Here is an 8906-nt window from a genome sequence, read left to right on the forward strand (position 1 = left end):
AAATTCTGATTAGTGAAAGTACCAACAAAAACTGCTGACCTGTTTGATTTTACAGCTCTCTGCAGAAGATTCAAGGACATGCCACTGAAGAAATGTAGCAAGTGCAAAGAAAAACACAATAAGTCAGGGACCTATTATCCGAGCTACTACTGATTACTGCCCACATTGCAGGGAATGGTCAATAAATAAAGATCATCACTATTCCAGCAAATTTTCAATTTACTAGCAGGAGCAGAAAGGAATTGCTCTGGGTTGCTGTTTTAATTTAGAGCAGTTAATCGAAATAATCAAATTTAAACATTTTGGTTTAAAATTTAACCTGAAGCTAAAGTACAGAAAGCTTATTTACCTAGCTATACAAAGTGTATCCAAATACCTTCCTCAAAATAAAACAAAAATAAAATGTTACAATAAAAGTGGGAATGTTTGTGTAAATTGTGGTAAGTCAGTGAAATAACTGCCAGCTTCCAACTGTTTTTGTTGTGACAGTTTAGAGTTGTGACTAAACTAGACTTGTTCTTTTGATTTCTATTTCATAGAGTCATAATGTCATGCAGCATAGAAACAGGCTCTTTGGCCCAACTAGCCTATGCCGACCAAGATGCCCCATCTACATTGGTAGGTAGTCCTTCAGTACAAAAACCATATAATACCATATAACCATATAACAATTACAGCACGGAAAGAGGCCATCTCGACCCTTCTAGTCCGTGCCGAACACGTATTCTCCTCTAGTACCATATACCTGCGCTCAGACCATAACCCTCCATTCCTTTCCCGTCCATATAACTATCCAATTTATTTTTAAATGATAAAAACGAACCTGCCTCCACCACCTTCACTGGAAGCTCATTCCACACAGCCACCACTCTGAGTAAAGAAGTTCCCCCTCATGTTACCCCTAAACTTCTATCCCTTAATTCTCAAGTCATGTCCCCTTGTTTGAATCTTCCCTACTCTCAGTGGGAAAAGCTTATCCACGTCAACTCTGTCTATCCCTCTCATCATTTTAAAGACCTCTATCAAGTCCCCCCTTAAACTTCTGCGCTCCAAAGAATAAAGCCCTAACTTGTTCAACCTTTCTCTGTAACTTAGTTGCTGAAACCCAGGCAACATTCTAGTAAATCTCCTCTGTACTCTCTCTATTTTGTTGACATCCTTCCTATAATTAGGCGACCAAAATTGTACACCATACTCCAGAATTGGCCTCACCAATGCCTTGTACAATTTTAACATTACATCCCAACTTCTATACTCAATGCTCTGATTTATAAAGGCCAGCACACCAAAAGCTTTCTTTACCACCCTATCTACATGAGATTCCACTTTCAGGGAACTGTGCACAGTTATTCCCAGATCCCTCTGTTCACCTGCATTCTTCAATTCCCTACCATTTACCATGTACGTCCTATTTTGATTTGTCCTGCCAAGATGTAGCACCTCACACTTATCAGCATTAAACCCCATCTGCCATCTTTCAGCCCACTCTTCCAACTGGCATAAATCTCTGTAGACTTTGAAAAGCTACTTCATTATCCACAACCCCACCTATCTTAGTATCATCTGCATACTTACTAATCCAATTTATCACACCATCATCCAGATCATTGATGTACATGACAAACAACAGTGGACCCAACACAGATCCCTGTGGCACCCCACTAGTCACTGGCCTCCAACCTGACAAACAACCATCCACCATTACTCTCTGGCATCTCCCATTCAGCCACTGTTGAATCCATCTTGCTACTCCACCATTAATACCCAACCATTGAACCTTCTTAACCAACCTTCCGTGAGGAACCTTGTCAAAGGCCTTACTGAAGTCCATATATACCGCACAAACGGCTCCCCGGGCCTCTGTAGAAGCAAGCCCCGCGCTATTTTTATACTCACAGCTCCAGGTAATGCATAATAGTTCAGGCATTATCAAGATATTTATGGGTTTAAAAAATAACAACCACTTATTTGGTTGACAAATAATGGCAACAGACCCAAACCTTCAAACTTTTGAAGCAAGAAAATATTTACAAAGAAAGTTACATGTTAGCCAGTAGTTCCAGTCCACAAATGGAAAAAGAATTTAATAATTTCAGTAATAAAATTGTTACTTAAGGACGACAATAAAGTCTGCCTTTCAATATTTTTAGTCTCTAAAACAGAAAGTATACTTATCATAGACACACATCACTTTAGAACTATTTCAATATACAGGTGACCACTTAAATTTACAACCGAAACACCCGGACATTCTGACTAAATTGTCAATACGTCTTCACTATTACAGCTCACGATGATTTGGGCCAAGAGATCTGTTTCTGTTAACAGAAGTAGAAATCTCTTTAAAAAAAACGAATGCAATTATTTTGGTACAAAATACTCAAGAGTACTAGTGACAGGTTGTTCAGATACTTAATAAATTACCATGGAATTATTAACACCCGAATTACTAGCTTTATAGACTTATAGCAATGACACGTGCTCTGTAAAAATTTCCATAAAACAAAATATAATTTTACATCGCAAGCTCATGCTTATTCTTATATCTATAATGTAAAACAACCATGTCGGGAACAAACCTAATCAAATTGTGGTATTAAAATCTCTTGTGTTGCAGATATACAACAATTGAAGACATTTGGAATTACAATTCAAGCTGGGAGTGACTGTTCTGTTTCAATTCAATGACACCACTAATGGGTTCTTAGCAGCTCCATGAAATCAAGCAGCTGTCAACTCAATGCATCAGAAGAAAAAGTCATACACTCCCATAAGGAAATGAGCACATCAGGATGTTTGGCAAAACATCTGCTCCTTCATATTTCATCTGACACAACAAAAACAGCTAAACAAAGAAATACAAGCATAGCCTTGTATTTTTTTCTTGTTTTTAAACACATTAACATTTTTAGCAACAAAAAAGTGTTTACCTCAAATATCATTAACACTGCATGCAATATTCACTCAAATATTTCTGATAGGTGATGCAAAACCAATTATAGAAAGACCTTAATGCATATTACTGCTACATTATTGTACAACATATGATCAGTAATCAAGCATAATGTGAACTAAAAATGTTGATTTTTTAGTTTTTTAAATGATAAATAATAAATGCTTTAAAGCCCTGCGGATGCATTTTGCTTATTTGATTTAACATGCAATATTACTCCAGAATCCATTTTTGCCCTTGTGTCAAACTGATAATTGATGACAACTGGTGTTACCAGTAGAAAAGGACAATGCGTTTTGATATTTTTGTGTTGAGCAGAGGTGTGGAACCTTATCGGAATAAAACCCATTTGACACAAGCTGGAAAGTTCACATTATTATTTAATAATATTAGGAAAAGAATGTCCACATTTCTCCCTCTCTCGGGGTGCTTTCTGCTTCAATAAACTCATCCCATGAATTTGATTATTTTATTTACTACTTTTGAACACCAAAGATGTTATATCACATTAGTAGTATTCCAATCAACAACACGGAAGCCTGCTCAACTATCCTAAATGACACATATAAATTAGTATCACCCAGAGTTAAAAGGAGGAAAAATATCAAATACAAAATGCAGCATTTCAAGCAACTTTGCAGAAGAAATGCAATAATCATGCAAGCAATATTTTGTTTTTCTTTGATCAGCTTATCTCCCCTGCTTAATCTGCCAAATCTTGCAGGCTTTTGTTGCATGTATAATTTAAAGCCATCTGCTGTTTGGGCTTTTGCATTTCAAAAAAAAATTAACCCCAAGATTGGAGTGGGTTTGTTACCAATATTCAAAGTATTTGGTTGCAGTGCATTGCCCTCTCAGATTAGTAATTACATATAATCACAATAAAAGATTTTTCTCCGTCTTTAAATTTGCCCACTACAAACAATTTTAAAAATGGTAGATCATAAACCACAAAACCACTTAAAAGCTCTGACAGCATTTTCGAGTTAGAACACTGAAAATTCTAGCTAGCAGTCCAACTTTATTTTTTTCTATTTTCTGTCAACTTATCCACGAAACTTTGCACAACAATAATCTGCAATCCATCGTTTATAGAGAGAGAAATACAACTTATTTTAAACTTGCTCGAATATAACACCAGAGTATTTTATAGCCTGTGCTGAGAGTATAATTTTAAACAAATTTAAATCTTAGAAACACAGCCTTCACCGCCACTTGTGTTAAAATAAGTACTGTAATAAGTAAAAACAGCCACAAAAAGCTGGAGTAACTCAGTGGGCCAGGCAACATCTCTGGAAAAGGAATAGTTGACGTTCTGGGTCCTGACCCTTCTTCAGTCGCTGCACTGCCTGACCCGCTGAGTTACTCCAGTTTTTTGTGTCCGTCCTCGGTTTAAATCAGCATATGCTGTTCTCACTTACACACACTGTAATAAGTTACATGTATTAATCTTTCAAAATTGATACAAATAAAAAGATAGATATGAAGACATGTCTGAAAGGCACCATTGGTGTTTTCTTCATCTATGGGTGGTACTAATTATTGTTATATGAAATGTTATACATGAACATAAATTTCCAAAAAGACCTCCCTCTGAGGAAATGTTGATAGCTTGTGAGAATCAATATAATGCTAGGAAATGTGGGAATTACAAACCATGCTGTATTTATAGAAATGTTTACAGTTCTATTATTCATTTTCATTTTATTTGAGGTTCAGTGGGTAGTTTGTAAAAATGTTTCCCATGCTTTTAATAATCGAACAAATAAACTAATCAAAATACAATACCAGCTTGTACTTCTACTTAAAAGATTTACACTTCTAAAACTGTCTGCACCACGTTTAGTGGGAAGAGCTAACGCTCCAATGTTCATTTTACAACCATATTCATATATTTATACCGTACCACCACTGATATTGTTTTCCTTCTCAACAACAACAAAATCCTGTCAACAAAGCAGCAACATTATTCTTGCTCCAGAAACTGTCCACTTTTGCCCTGGGTTTAATATCGGACAAGTCCAGGCCTTATACACCTTATCTAAAGTTTCTGTGCAGTTTCATTTTAAAAAGCAGCTCGGAAGTTGGAAGAAATAAAATCCTATTGATGAACAGGATAAGAAACAAACAGCCAGAAACACAAGACGGGGGGGATTACACTCAAACTTTATATGACGTCACTGACCCCGCAAGGATTCCTAACTTTGGGGAGTCCGTATGTTGTTTAAAAAAAAACCTTCCTCCAGACAAAAGGCTTTAAAAAAAAACACATTACCCAAGATGGCGAAGGGTTGTTGTTTTGAAGAGAAGAAAAATGGAGGATATTGTAATATACACAAAGGGATAAATTTCAACAACTCGCCTGAATAAAGCGGCGACGGCGGCGAAGGTACAAAGCGAGAGGGAGGGGAGAAGATGGAGCGGCGGAGGGAGAGGCATGGACACGTAACCTTGGGGAGGGGCGGGGGGGGGAAGACCAGCCAGCGGGTCTCTTTTAATAATAATAACAGAAAAAAGAGAGTTATCCTTTAATTGATCTGAATGAATGGTGGTGGTGGTGTTTAGCATGGCCGAGGATGAGACGCAGCTGTGATGGGTGACGCCGAGGCGAGGCCCGGCCTCCGGACTGTCAACGACAGGGAGTGTGGGTGGAGGGGAGAGTGAGGAGGAAGGGAGAAGATTAATTAGGGGGCGGGGGAAGGGGGAGAGAGAGAGAGAGGGGCGGGAGGGAGATGGAGGAGAGGGGGGGGGGTGAGATGGAGGAGAGGGGGGGGGGGGGGGGGAGAGGGGGGGGAGATGGAGGAGAGGGGGGGGGGTGGGGAGAGGGGGGGAGATGGAGGAGAGGGGATGGGGAGATGGAGGAGAGGGGAGGGGGAGAGGGGGGGAGATGGAGGAGAGGGGGGGTGGAGTAGAGGGGGGGAGATGGAGGAGAGGGGATGGGGAGATGGAGGAGAGGGGGAGGGGAGATGGAAGAGAGGGGGAGGGGAGATGAGGGAGATGGAGGAGAGGGAGATGGAGGAGGGAGATGGAGGGGAGGGAGATGGAGGAGAGTGGAAGAGTGATGGAGGAGAGGGGGATGGAGGGAAGGGAGATGGAGGAGAGTGGGAGGGAGATGGAGAGGGGGAGGGAGATGGAGGGGAGGGAGATGGAGGGGAGGGAGATGGAGGAGAGGGAGATGGAGGAGAGGGAGATGGAGGGGAGGGGGGAGGGATGGAGGAGAGGGGGGAGGGGTGGAGGAGGGGGGGGGAGGGGTGGAAAGGGGGAGGGAGATGGAGGAGAGGGGAGGGAGATGGAGGAGAGGGGGAGGGAGAGGGAGATGGAGGTGAGAGAGATGGAAGGGGACGGATGAGTGGTGGGGCTAGAGGGGGGAATTGGGCAAGGGAAGGTGAAATCAAGAGAGCCTGGGTGAGGGGGTGTGTGCCGGGGGGGTTATTGGGCATAGGGGGTGATGTCGTGCGTAAGATATCGAGCAAGGGCGATGGCGAGGGAGGAAGGTAGTGGGCGAGGGAGAGGTCATGTCGGACTGAAAAAGCGAAAGCGAGGGAGAGCATGCCAGGATGGGGCAGAGGGAGGTGTGTGTGGAAGGGAGATGTGTAGCGCACAACAGGGAAGAGGGGGGGAGTGTGCCAGGGCGACAGAAGGGGGAGTGCCAGGGCGAGAGGAGCATGCCAGGGAGAGGGGGCGGGAGAAGCATGCTGGGGAGACGTGTGGGAGTGTGCCGGGGTGGGGGGGGGGAGGGATGTGCCAGAGAGAGGGGGGAGTGGGAAGAGGCTGGGCTGGGGTTGCGCGCCAGTGGTAGGGGTAGTGTGCCAGGGAGTGGGAGAGCATGTGAATTAATGAGGGTGTGAGTGAGGGAGGATGTGAGGTTGTGGTGTGAGGGAATAAGATTGGAGGATGAGAGAGGGTGCCCCATTTTGTACCCCACTTCTTGTCCACTCCCCTTGCCCGCCCAGAGGCCTCTGCCTTCAAGTCATTCCTCCTGCCTGCCCCACAACCTTCCAGGTACTCCCCCTTGCCCACCTGTTCACTCAATTGCACCTTTTCCCACTCCCAGCCCAGCCTCTTCCCACTCCCCCCCCCCCACCCCCTCCCCTCTCCCTGGCACATCCCCCTCTCCCCGGCACACTCCCCCTCCTGCCCTCTTTGCCCATCCTCTTGGCATATTTTCCCACCCCACCCCGTCCTGCCCACTCCCCAGCCACTTGTTGCCTGTTCTCTGGCCCCCTCCGGGCACTCTGCCCTCCCGCATCTAGTTCCCCTTTATCCACCCCCTCCTGCTCACCCTTCATCCACTTCCCCCCCCCCCCCCCCCCCCCCCCCCCCCCACTGCCTCTCCTCCATCCACTCTGCCCACCCGGCCCTCCAGCTACTGCCCACCCGCCTCTTGTTTCCCTCCTGTCCACCACCCCCTCCTGTCACCCATCCTCTCTGCCCCGCTCCTGCAATATTCCCTCTCTGCCCACCCCTTCCCTGCTCCCAGCCTCTCTGCCCCCCCTTTACCCACCCCCAGCCTCTGCCCACTCCCTCCTACCTGCCCCTCTGCCCACCCCCTACCCTCCAGCCCCTCTGCCCACCCCTTGCCTGCGGCCTCAGCCGCCCGCTGCCTCCTGCCCAGGCCCCGGCAGCGGAGAACAGGCCCCGCCGGCCTCGACCCAGCTCGCGTCCGTTTGTTTCCCTCACGGTTTTTTAAATACAAACTACACGAGAGAGAGAGGAGGAAGAGGGAAATAAATCGGACGATAACCCTTCAGAAATGTAATGAGAAAAACCCCCAAACACGGAGTCGAGGAACACAAATCCGGTGCCATTCGACAATTTCACGGATTTGTGAACAATTCTGAGGTACTGGAAAGGGGAAAAGTGTTTTCCTCCGCAGTTACAAAAGGATTAATTAAAGCGACAGGAGACAGAGACGGTTGGAGACACAAAGTGGAGAGCGTTACCGAGCAACCCCGAGCCTCGGCCGCCCCCAAATCTCCCCTCACACCAACACCTCGCCCCATCTTCTCTGCCACTCTTGCTGCCCCTGTATATTTTCATCTTTACCTCCGAAAATAGGAGAGCGGGGAGAAAAAAAAAGGAAAACCCAACTCACCTACAGCCCCGCAAATGTCATCGACTTCCCTTCCGGATACGTCGAGAGAGAGAGTTTTAAAGATAACACAAGACGGTGCGGTTATTTGCTCTGAACCTTCCTGGTTTTCCCCTTTCCAAACTTTTTTTTTGTGTGTAATTGAGGCGGGAGGAGAAAATAAAAGATTTGAAGGGGGGGGGGGAGGGGGGTTGGGTTAATTCGGCGGAGCTGCGAGGACACGGAGAGTTTTTCAGCTCCAGTGCATGTGGTTCACCCGGGGCTGACGTCAGGCGCGGCTCAAACAATGAAACTTGCTGCCACCACAAGCACTCTGCTTGCTCAATGAAAGCAGCTCCCAGTCCTCCCCACTCCACAACTGCACCATTCCTCCTCCTCCAAACATACTTTACTTCTCCTCCTCGCGATTTGTTATTCACTACAGCGTGGAGCAGAGAAAACAGCAGATCTGACTCTACTATTTCACCCAAACAACCGCACCATTTCTTCTTTAAATACACTTTCTTTTTACTCCTTAGGATTTGTTATTTACTATTGTGGAACAGGGCAATCAGCAGATCTTGACCTTTATTTCACTAAAACAACTGCACAATTTCTTCTTAAAAATACTTTCTTGTTCCTCTTTATTTGTTCTTTACTTTATTGTGAAGGAGAAATCAGCAGACCGGACTTTATTTCACTCAATCAACGGCACCATTTCTGCTTTAAACATACTTTCTTTTTCCTCCTTAGGATTTGTTATTTACGTCATTGTGGAGCAGAGTAGGCAGCAGATTGGAGTTCCCCTTCTTATATCACTCAAACAACTGCAGCATTTCTGCTCTAAATATACTTTCTTTTTCCTCAGTACTTTTTATTTAC

At 44.8% G+C, this 8906-nt stretch overlaps 1 protein-coding gene across 12 annotated transcripts in view; it reads right to left on the bottom strand.

Moving 5' to 3' along the window:
• The window catches only part of baz2b (bromodomain adjacent to zinc finger domain 2B), a 233331-nt gene extending 224991 nt beyond the window's left edge, over nt 1–8340 (bottom strand). For 6 of the 12 annotated variants that reach the window (XM_033024116.1, XM_033024114.1, XM_033024118.1 and 3 more), the window contains exon 1: nt 8049–8337. The gene's annotated coding sequence lies outside the window, so the exon portion shown is untranslated. Of the gene's footprint in view, nt 1–8048 lie in introns of all 12 variants that reach the window. The other 6 variants (XM_033024124.1, XM_033024125.1, XM_033024120.1 and 3 more) reach the window with 2 other exon arrangements.
• Nucleotides 8341–8906: the final 566 nt, after the last annotated feature.

Source organism: Amblyraja radiata, chromosome 7 (genome assembly GCF_010909765.2).
Source record: "Amblyraja radiata isolate CabotCenter1 chromosome 7, sAmbRad1.1.pri, whole genome shotgun sequence".
Taxonomy (NCBI): Eukaryota; Metazoa; Chordata; class Chondrichthyes; order Rajiformes; family Rajidae; genus Amblyraja; species Amblyraja radiata.